Genomic DNA, 12,265 nt, shown 5'->3' on the forward strand with positions numbered 1-12,265 from the left:
TGTTAGATTCTTTCAGTTGAAGAAATGCTGAGCATGTTCTTCTTTGTAGGTTTTCTGACTCTAGGTGTTTGAATATTTCATTATAATATTTTGTCTCCTAGAGCTACACTTTGAAATTTTTCTATTCTGTTCTTTGACTTGATCCTTCTGTTTACCTTGACTACTCTAAGAACAAGAGCATGTCAAAGTCTTCTGACATTCACTTTTATCTTTTCTGTCTTGTCTTTTAAATTACCTTTTACATTATTCATGATTGATACTCGTGATTTCCTTCTACAGCTCATCAGGTCTTCCGTTATCAATGTTCAATGCATCATATCCATTTTTAAGATGCTCTTGAAATTCAGGTGGAATACTCAAGATCATATTTTTGCTCTTATGAACTTGTTTTAATTTCCTTCACCATTATCCTGAATTGCAATCCTGAATATAAACAATTGATAATATGTTTCACAGTTGTCCTTGGTCTGGTTTTAGCTACTAATATTGAAATTCTTCATCGTGTGTTCCTATAGATGTAATCAATTTGATTTGTGTATTAGATCTGGAGAAATACATGTGTACAGTTGCCTTGTGTGTTATTGACAAAAAGGCATTTGATATGAACAAGTCATTGGTTTTCAACCTTTTATCATGTTACCTCCAGCTTCGTTTCTATCATCAAGACCATATTTCACACACTTCTTTTCTTTGTGAGGGCGAAGCATGCAGTCCCAGTCCCAGTTATGTACGGAGGCAGAGGGAGTGGACTCCGGTCGCCTCGGCATCATACCTTCAGTGACAGTGGCTGCCCATCCGCTGGTTCTATCCTCAAATGCCAGAACAAGGATCCGGGGCAGCGTGGGGGGCGGGTGGCGGGGAGACCATATTTTACAACCACTCTTCCTTCCATTTTTGTTTCCAACTTTAACATTTTAATTGCCAATAAGTATCAATGCATCTTGATTTCATGTATGTTCGGTGTTAGACTGAATGTTTTGGTAGAAGTCTTCAATTTATTCATCACTAGCTATTATGGTTGGTGAATAAGTTTGAATAACATTAGTAATATTTGAATTTTCTAAAATGTTTGGATAGGCAATATCCTATCACAGACAGTATTGTACTTCAAGGTAGATCTTGAAAGGTGATCTTTGATGGTGAATGTAAAGCTATTCCTCTTAATTATTTCATTCCCAGGATAGCAAACAATATGATTTTCTGATTCAAAATAGTCAATATCAACTAGATCAGAGTCAACACAAGAAGCATTCCAATAGCAAGAGAAAAGAAATAATAAAAACCAGGCTGAGTTAACTAGTGGGAAGACATAAAATAATGAAAAAAATGTATAGCAAAAAGCTGACTCTTTGAAAGGATCATCAGATTTGACAGACTGCCACCAAGCCTAACCAAGGAAAGGAAGGAGCAAAACTGAATGGCCAGGATGATGGATGAAACAGGGGAAATCACAATAGGGCCCAACGAGAGAAAATGGATAATTACAAAGTACTGTGAATGTCAGTATTCGAATGCATTCAACAACATGGAAGACATGAACAAATACTTGGAAAAACAACTCCTCCCTTGATTATCCCAGATAGAGAACAATAACCTCAACAGACCGATAGCAAAAGAAGATATAGATATGACTCTCAAGAAACTACCAGCAACAAAAGCTCCTGGACCAGATGGCTTCACAGAAGAATTTTACCAAGCATTCAAGGAAGAGCACAAAGTATTCAGAGTGTAGAAATGATCATCCACAAAGTATTTCAGAGTGTAGAAATGGATGGCAAGCTCCAAAACTCATTTTACAAAGTCAGTATAACTTTGATATGCAAACAGGACAAGGATTCCGCAGGAAGAGAGAACTACAGGTCAAAATCCCTAATAAACATAGATGCAACAATCCTTAACAAAATATTGGCTAATAGAATAAAAAATGTATAGAAAACATATCATCAACCATGATCAGGTGTGATTCACCCTAGGGATGCAGGGATGGTTTAACATCTGAAAAATCCATCAATATTATATACCACAATGATAAGAAAAAGTATAAGAATCACATGATGATATCGATACATGCAGAATAAGCATTTGACAACATCCAACACCCATTCCTAATTAAGACACTCAAGAAGATAGGAATAAAAGAAAAATTTCTCAAGTTAATACAAACTATCTATGGAAAGCCAAGAGTCAACATCATAGTCAATGGAGAAAAGACTAAAACAATCCCACTGAAAAGTGGACCAGACAAGGATGCCCCTTGTCACCACTTCTATTCAACATTGTATTGGAGGTCATAAATAATAACCTAAGACAGCAGAAGGACGTTAAAGCAACACAACTAGAAGAGGAGGAAGTGAAACTATCGCTATTTGCAGACAATATGATTCTATAGATTGAAAATCCCCAAAGCTCCACAATAGGAGTATTGAGAGATGGAGGAATATGGAAGAGTGGTAGGATAAAATATAAACAAACAGAAGTCTGTTGGTTTGTGATATACAACCTACAAGACCATGCAAGAGGAGATCAAGAAGGAAGCACCCTTCACAGTACCCAAGGACAAACTGAAATATCTAGGAATATATTTAATGAAAAACTAAAAGACTTATGCAAGGAAAACTATAGGAACCTACTAGAGGAAACCAAAAGTAATATCCACAAATAGAAAAATATCCCATGCTCTTGGATTGGAAGACCCAATATGGTAAAGATAGCAATCTTACCCAAGGAATGGTATAAATTTAATGCTGTCTTGATTCAAATACCAATAGCCTTCTTCAATGAATGGGAAAAACTGATTACCAACTTCATATGGAGAGTGAAGAAACACAGAATTTGCAGAGAACTCTTCAAGAAGAAAGACAAAGTTGGAGGGCTTGATTTACCTGAATTTAGCACCTACTACACAGCCACAGTGGTCAGCATGGTACTGGTATAATGACAGATACTCAGACCAATGGAACAGAATAGAAAACCCAGAAATAAAATGAAATGATCAGCATATAGACAACTGATCTTGGACAAGGGATCAAAAAGCATCAAATAAGAGGTGGATGCCCTCTTTACAAGTGGTTCTGGAAAAAATGGATATCCACCTGTGGAAAAGTGAGACAAAAGGTTTACCTCACCCCATGAAAAAGAACAAACTCAAGGTGGATCACAGACCTAAAAGTAAAACCCCAAACTATCAGGACCATCAGCTAAGGAATTGGGACTCCTGTGAACCTTAGCCCAGGGAATATTTAGGCTAACTGCAATAGACAAGGGTACACACACAGATGAACTTAAAGTCAACAAGTGAGATTTACTAAGGATAAAGATTTCATCAAAAGGGTAACAAGACAACCCACAGACTGAAAGCTAAGATTTTCAGCAATGGTACCACACACAAAGGGTTTATTACTAAAATCTATAATACCTTCCTCCCCTGCAAAAAGAGGAAAACAATTAACCCCTTGGGGAAGTAGGCAAAAGATCTGAAAAGAAGTTTCATTAGGGGGGAAACCAGAATGGCAAATAAACATATGAGAAAATGCTCCCAAACATTAGCCATCAGAGAAATGCAAATTAAAACAACCATGAGATACCATATAACAGCCTTGAGATTAGCCCAAATCAGACAATCAGAAAGAAACAAATGTTGGAGCGGATGTGGTGAGATAGGAACACTTCATTGCTTGTGGTTGTGTGCAGACATATAGTTTCTGGAAAGTGACCTGGTGGTATTTAAAGGAAATAGAAATGGATCTACTTTATGACCCAGCTATCCCTCTACTAGCCATACACCCAGAAGAGGTAAGAAATAAACCAGATCAGTTGTTGCACTACGATGCTTATTGTGGCACAATTCACAATCACAAGTATGTGGAAATGATGTAAATTTCCATCAATAAATGATTGGAATAGTAAACTATAGCATATACAGCCAATGAAGTATACACATCACTAAGAAGCACTGGTGATTACATGAAGCACGTCGTTTCACAGGAAGAGTTGGAGGAAATTATACTAAGTGCAATCAGCCAGACACAAACGGACAAGTACAGCATGAGTCCCTTGAGGTAAGTACAATCAGCACAGCAGGTGTAGAAGAAAACCCACTGATCTCACAATATATGGGCTGAGGTACAGGCAGTCAGGGGGAGGTCAGAACAAACCCCAGGAGGTCCATGTTAAATCAACACAAAGAAGGGGAAAGGGGGGAAGGGAGAGGGAGAAAAGTGAGGGGGGGTATAAAGTGAGATGATAGCATAGGGGGAGGAGGGCCCTAACCCACCCAGTGGGAGAGTATTGGTTATGTCTCCACAGAATTGGGAGTATGCAGATAGGCCCCACTACAGCGCACCAAATCCTGTGGGCACATAACCACATGGAAAAACGCATGAAAAGATTGGGCTACTTGGCCGGTCCCAATCAGAACCAAACTGACCCCTCCTTAGAGAACAACACTAAACCTTCAGGTTGGGGAGAGGGCCGGGATACCACACCCACATGAAAGCCAACCAAAGGAAAACGAGAAAGGGATAGTTTAGACCCCATATCAGCACACCTAGCCTGGAGGGTGATGACCCAGCACAGAGAAGACCGCAGGGTCTATAACAGTTGAAGACAGTTGACTCCTTACTGGAGCATATCACGACAGAGGACAATACCGGGGACACAGAGTCCAGAGTTAGTCTGGTCTGAACTGCCCCACCCACCCACCCACCCACTGTGGGGCAAAGCAAGAAGGGAACATAACAGATCAGCAACGGAAGCAAAGCAAAGGGAGAAAACCCCTAAAGAGCCCCCCAAATAGACTGCAGGCTAGAAGGGGGAGATTGACATAAAGGTCACTGGACAGACCTGATTATGGCTGTTTTTAAAAGTTGTTTGTTTTCTTTTCAATCTTTTGTTTTCTTTTTGGGGGGTCCATGCTGTTGTGGGGTTGCCTGCTGATATGAACGACATGGGAAGCAAGTATGAGGAGAAAGCAATGGACCGATGGTCCCTGAGGGACTCAGTGGGGGAGAAGGTGTGGGAAGGGAGCGGTGAGAAAACGCCATAGGCAGTGGAACAACTAGGAAATTGAAAGCTACAACAAGGAGGCCATAGAGATACTGGGGTGTTGGAGCAACAGCAATCTAGCTGAGAGGAATTCCGAAGAGGCGGAAGTAGAGTGAGCATGATGGTGGGGCAGGAGGAGGTAAAAAGAAACAGAGGAACGATCTAGGAAGCAAAGCTATGGATAGAGGTATGAGCATAGGTGTGTACACATGCAAATATGTTAATTCATAAAAATAGAGGTATTGGCCTATGTATATATATTTATATGGCTATACACAGAAATAGTGGTTGGACTTCAGGCCTCTGCTCATACCCTCCCTCAATACAAGAACACTTTGTTCTAACAAACTGGCATTCTGTGATGTTCACCCTGCCAACACAATTCTGAAGACAAAACGGTTTTACAAGCAAATGTAGGGGGAAAAGTGAATAATGCCTGGCTATCAAAAGCTATAGTGCCTGCCTGGGGTCTTAAAGGCTTGAAGTTAAACAAGTGTCCATCCAGTAGAGCAGCAACAAGCCTCCATGGAAGAAGTGCACCAGCTGGTGTGATTATGAGGTATCATTGGGACTGGGTAACAGGCATCAGAAGACCCATAACAAACAAAGAAACAAACAAACCAACATATTGCTGAGAAAGAGGGCAGTGAGAGCAGAGACCCAAAGCCCGTCGCATGAGTAAACCAGGGTGTGGTAGAACACCAATGAAACACACAATATTCCTGTGGTTCCTTGAGGCTTCCTCACCCATCACTATCATGATTTCAGTGCTGCCTCTCACTTCAGACTAGACCAAAGCATGTACAGAGGTATAGCTAAGAGATAAGAACTCATAACACATGGAATCCAGGTTAGGGATGGGAATAGATATACCAGAAGGGTAGGGGGAAGGTCGGGAGAAGAGAGGAGGAAGGGGGAGCCAATCACAATAATCAACAGATAACTACACCCCCTCCTTCTAGGGGGGCGAACAACAGATACCATTAGGGAAGAGAGACAGCAGTTGGTGTAAGATATTAAAATAATAATAAATTATCATTTATCAAGGGGTCACGAGGGCAGAGGGGTTAGACAGAAGGGAAAAATAGGAGTGGATACCAAGAGCTCAATAGAAAGTAAATGTCTAGAAAAAAAATGATGGCAACATATGTACAAATATGCTTGATACAAATGATGCACGGATTGTTATAAGAGTTGTAAGAGCCCCCAATAAAATTATCATTTAATTTTTTAAAAGGGCAATATCAGTCCATTTCCGCTCACTAATTCCTAGAATTTCAACCATTTATCATTCCATTTCAATTGTAAAGACATCCAACTTTCCTAGATTCATACTCTACACACTCCAAGTGCCAATTATTCATGGATGTGTGCACGTGCTTCTTCTCACTTTGAGTCAAGCCCCAAAGGTAAGTTGAGTCCAGCAAATGCCATCGGCAAAGGCTTTACTGCACCTCCATTGTATGGTCGACTGTCCTTTTGAGAAGGCAGCTCTTCCTCAGTTGTAGTTTAAGTTCCTTCTCGTTTGAGGGGCTCATCTTCGGGTACGATCTCTGACAGTGTTCTGGTTCTCCTCCTTATGTTTTCAGCAACTGACAATCTGGTGATGCGATGCTCTCCACAGGGGGTTCAGTGGCCAATCCCTTGAGTAGAGGGTCTATTCCTTCCTAGTTGTCTGTTTTTAGGCTGAGAGATCTGCTGACATCTCTTCACTTTGGTTTGCCCTGCTGGTTTTTGACATACCAGTGTCATGGCATCCAGTATCACAGCAATACACAAATTGCCACAATAAGGCAAACTGATAAACAATTGGTGTTTATCATCTTTAGGATGGAGAAATATACCTTTGGGACTCAGAAGAGTGAGACAAAAAATGCAGGGTTATAAATCAGATATGAAGTTTAGTTGCCTATTCAAAACATAGGGAAATTTTTTCCCAACAAAAACTGTGCACTGCTGGCCCAGAGGTTATGCACTCGGGTGCTAACCAAAGGTTTGGTGGCTGTAACCAACAAGACTGTCCAGGAGAGCGAAATGTGGCATAAAAATTGTAGCTTTGAATTCCCTCTGAGGTCGTTTTATTTTGTCCTTTTGCAATGCTATGAGTGGGAATGAAATTAACGGGAGAGGTTTGGTGGTTTGGCATATGCATTTCAATGAATAAGAATATACTCAAGGACTATGGGTTCAGAAAAGGGAGAGAGGGGCTATCCTTATTTTGGAATCAGTATCAAGAATTCAGGGCTCAATACAGAAACAGAAAGGAATATTAAGAAAACTCAAAGCAAAGGGAATGTGAAAGTCTTACTATTGGCAAAACAAAATTTGGCAAGGAGATCTCAAAAACAAAAGAAAAATCTCACTGAGTAGAACTGCCCCTACTGGTTTCGAAGACTGCAGCAGTAGAGAGCCTCATTTTTCTTCCATGGAGCAGCGAATGGTTTCAAACTGCTGATGTTGCATTCAGCAGCCCAACATGAAATCCATCACGCCACCAGGGCTCTTTGGTAAGGAAATGGGAGTACCCAAAAACCCTATATTAAAACAGGCAGTAGTAGGACTATCTTGGGTTTACCCCCAAACATTAGAACCACAGAATCTAAAGCAAACTTAGATGAGAGATTTCTTCAAACCAATAATAAAATTTCGACAAAACACTCAAGAAAATCAGCATATATCAACATGCATTTTGACAAAGATAAAACCAGAACTCTTTGCCCTTCTCCTGTACCTGTTTTTCTTTCTCTCTTTCCCTCGTTATTCTTTATCCCTGTGCCCAGTTCTTTTCTTTAGATCATTAAGTCTCTCCTATAGATTTTGAATGGCCACTCTATTGTGGCTCTAAATTGCACTGGCAAAATTTTGGTGATGTTACTTACATATGAAAAACTTCGGAATGAGACTCCTGACTTGACAGAAAGACCTGAAGTTTCTCATTTATTCAAACTGTGATTGAGCAGGTAGATTATCGAGTTATATTAATTTTCAAGTAGCTAATGCTGCTTCCATTCCGAAGCAAATACTTGTGACCAAATACATCTGCCAACTACTTGTGACTGGAAGTAAATAGTTGTGAATATATGGAGAATGGGATTCCTATGTAACCTTCTAGACCTAAGAGAGAATTGATCCTTCTATCACCTGAACATCAGCTTCACTCAGAGGAGCCCCTCCACCATCTACAACAGCAGTGGAGACAGCAGGTGTTTCTCTGTGACTAGGATAAACTTTAATACGAAAAATCATTGCAGTTCTTCTCCCTGCCTTCTTGAATCACTCTCCATGTTATTCTGTGTAAAAACACAAATAAGCTCTATTCAAGTATAAAGCACAACAGTTTTATTTTCCAACTGTCTTTTGAAAGCAGTTGGAATAACAGGAAAGGTACTAGACTTGCAATGAATTCACTCTAATTTTCCATACGGGCTGAAAAACAATGAGAAAGTCATCATTTAAACATTTAAAGTGTGTGCCTTCATTTGCAAATAGGTTTTGTTCCCTTTAAATTAAATCAATATTATAATATCTAAGTAACATCTGAAAATAAGATCATGTATTGATCAGAATAGATTGTTATATCAATAAACAAGTTCTGAATCCCATCAACTTAAAATAATGAGAATGTATTTCTCTCCTCATGCACAGCATGTGTTTGGTAAATGATGGGGAGGGAGGAGAAAGGAGCTGACCCACTGTCAGTCAAGAGGAAGCAAACACCAACATCTTACAGCTGCACCATCTGGTCTTTCCAGCAGGCCTTTTCACTGTGGCCAAGATAGAAAGTACTAAAGAGCCTCACGCTAGTAATTAAATGCCCCAGCCAGAAAATGACAATGTCACTTCCAATCAGAGATCATGGCTTCAATTAACTACAGGAGACAGGAGCAAAAAGAAGCAGAATACCCATATTCTCAGAGAAAGATGAGAACAATAGGTGGATGAGAGACTACCACAGCAAAGTGTGTGTGTGTGTGTGTGTGTGCGCGCGCGCACAAGCCATAACAGGTATTTACAATGTAAACGTATACCTGAATGATCTTTCATTTATCATTATATTTACTTGTTCTGTTCTCACACAATCATAAATGGAATAAAAATAACCAAAATTCCCAGTGATGAGAATTTTTAATTTACTAAGAATATATATTCTGGACTTATCAGAAGAGACATTTTAAATCATTTCTAAAGTAAGCACAGTCTCAAGACAGTAGTTTGTATTCACACTGAATTAATTGAAAGACACTAAGGAAGGAGGGTCAGACAATGGCACTCAGCCAGCTTCAGTACAGGGTCAAAAAGATAAGTTAACTAAGCCTGCTTATATTTAAGGTTATTTGGTTTGAACTCTTTTACAGTACGTCTCTCTCTGATAACTAATTAGGATTTCTAGTGTTAATTTGGATTTTATTTCCATTTGATTTTGAGAACTTAAATGCTGTATCACAGAAATTTCAATGCTGTAAAATTACACTTATATTCCTTCTAATTATAATAGCTCTAGTGCGTCCAACTGTTATGCCCAGAGAAATTGTTAATAGACTCTTTGCTGGACCTTGAAATATAGTATTTATGCTTAAATATCAATTTGTTTAATTGAGGGTGTCTCTTTCCATGGCTATGAACTAAACTAAAAGAACTTGTAATATTCATTAAACATTTTAAACATTAAGATTCTTCTAAATGAATGCAATACCTTTCTTGGAGTCATAGGATATTTCAAAGTTATTTATCATCATCATAAGTAGGAAAAGTGTATATTTGCAGTTTACCACAGTTGGGCAAGAAAAGCTAATATGTCAATTAACCTCAGTTGAGAAATAAATGCCGTATATAATTGTGCATAAGCTGAGTTTTGCAGCATAAAAACTGTGCTGAAAAACTGGGGTTTGGCTTATACACGGGTCAGTGGTACCCCAGCGATGTATAACATCTCGCTGGCGCACCCGATGTAACGAGATGAGCTCCTGTTATCTCGCGGGTGATTGCCCGACTAACAAAAGGAGGAAATCTTATGAAGCCTGACAAAGAGTAATAGCAAAGTGGGTTCGAGATGCATGGGAAGACATTCCAGAAGACATGGTGCGACATGCCTTTAAGAAATGTAGTATTAGTAATGCTATGGATGGCAGTGAAGACTGCGCTTTGTATGAAAATGACAGCAGTGATGGTGATGACGGCGATCTCAGTGAGGACAGCGCCTATGATGACCTCACACCAGCTGAAGCTCTGCACTGGGATACGGATGATGATGAGGAATCCTGTTTTGAATCATTTTAACTCTTTACATTTTAGCTTGGTTGCTGATTAAGCTCAGGGAATAGTACTCTTAAGGTATCATTGTTGATACCTTATTGTTTTTGTTGAACCTAATTTTCCACTCACTGTGCTGGTTTACTAATGCTAAATGACTTTTTTCCTTTGATTTATGTTTTTTATTTAAAATAAATATTTAAATACATTACCTCACTGATGTCTCAATTTTTATTAATTTTATTTTCATTTGTTTTGATTATTGAAACTCACCAATAGCTTCTGCATTTTCCACCCTAGACTTATACTTGAGTCAATCAGTTTTTCTGGTTTCCCAGGTAATAATTAGGTACCTCAGCTTATACTCGGGTCGGATTATATTCGAGTTTACACAGTATATAAATAAATAACTATACAGATGGCAAGATTTCAAAAAAGTTATGCTACTTATTGGTCTAGTTGTGAGGATTTGGCTGGAGAAAGTTTTTTTTTTCTTTACTTGGAATAAAAGAAAAAAAATTAGGTTAAACTATGTCGGTGGGTTCTAATTGGCTAATTTAGGTTTCCATTTCAAAAAGAGTCAATTGACTTCTATCTAAACTCCTGGGAAGAAGGTAAGGTACTTAAGAGAAACAAATCTACAGAAAGAGTTTTATATAAAGGTTAAGTGCACATCAAGAAAACATCCCAACCCAGTGCTGCCCAAGTTCACAAGTCCAACATTAACCCGTTAACCCACATGTCCAACACCAATCCACAAAGTCTTCCTCCATCTCCCAAAACACACGCTATGACACGAACTGCAGGAGGAAAGCTGAATCAGTGAACCATCTCAGCGCTGGCAGGGCTCTCCACATGACTGCTCTAGCACCCAGGACTGCATCGGGGAGGTCCATGTGGCTTCTCAGGGATGTCTGGCAGGAAGTCAGCCTTGCAAGTTGAAGCAGGGAACTGCTAAGGCAGCTGCACCCTGGTCCAACCATCACAAAGCAAGAGACCGGAGAACTCAAAAGGCGAGGCTCACTGTATCATTTATCCCTCCACAATAAACTAACTACCTTAAACCCTCAGCTGCTGCACAAAAGAAAGATTTGGCCATCTGCTTCTGTAATGATTTGTAGCCTAGATAGCCTTTGGGACAATTGTATGCTGTTTTACAGGGTCCCTATGAGTTGCAATCAACTAGATTTACAATCTCAGAAACTCACACGAGCAGTTAGTTCTACCCTGGCCTATCAGCTCAGAATCGACTTGATGGCAGTTAGGTTAGTTGGAGTCTAGAAGCTATTGTTGCAAACTCTTTTCCTTAGTTTCTTTGTACTAGAGGTTTTGATTTTATTTTTAATTTCTATCCAAATGAACAGAGGAAATAAAAATTAATTTACAATTTGCCTACATATGTGACAGAAAATTAGCAAAGTGTCTGAAAAAGAATTAATGACTTACACATAATCTAAATTTTTTATTGTTTTGGGCGGAGTCAATAGTTCTGTGTTTAGTCTGGGTACTTTAGAGAAACAAATCCAGAGAAACTCATGTATAAGAGAGAGTTGTATATAAAGGTTAAGTGCACATCAAGAAAACATCCCAACCCAATGCTGCCCAAGCCCACAAGTCCAACATTAGCCCATATGTCCAACACCAATCCATAAAGTCCTCCTCCATCTCACAAAACACATGCAATGATGCCGACTGCAGGAGGAAAGCTGAGACCGTGAACATGTAAACATCTCAGCGCTGGAAGGGGTCTCCACACGACTTCTCCAGCACCCAGGGCTGCATCAGAGTAGGTCCATGTGGCTTCTCTTTGGGTCTTTTGCTCTTTGATCATCAGGCCAGTGTGCAGCTGCCTTGCTTGTTCTGTGCCTCAATTTGCAAGCTACGCTATCTTGGGACGCCTAACCCATGGACTGTGTCACTGTAATTTGAGGTTCCTCCAAGACCTGCTTTGCCACACTATTGGAACTTAAAT

At 39.6% G+C, this 12,265-nt stretch overlaps 1 non-coding gene across 1 annotated transcript; it reads left to right on the forward strand.

The window, feature by feature from the left end:
* Positions 1–679: 679 nt before the first annotated feature.
* On the forward strand, positions 680–828 carry LOC142427090 (small nucleolar RNA SNORA57). The gene has a single exon (XR_012779919.1). It is a non-coding gene; the product is annotated as a small nucleolar RNA SNORA57 (small nucleolar RNA).
* Positions 829–12,265: the final 11,437 nt, after the last annotated feature.

This window comes from Tenrec ecaudatus, chromosome 14, assembly GCF_050624435.1.
Source record: "Tenrec ecaudatus isolate mTenEca1 chromosome 14, mTenEca1.hap1, whole genome shotgun sequence".
NCBI classification, from domain to species: Eukaryota; Metazoa; Chordata; class Mammalia; order Afrosoricida; family Tenrecidae; genus Tenrec; species Tenrec ecaudatus.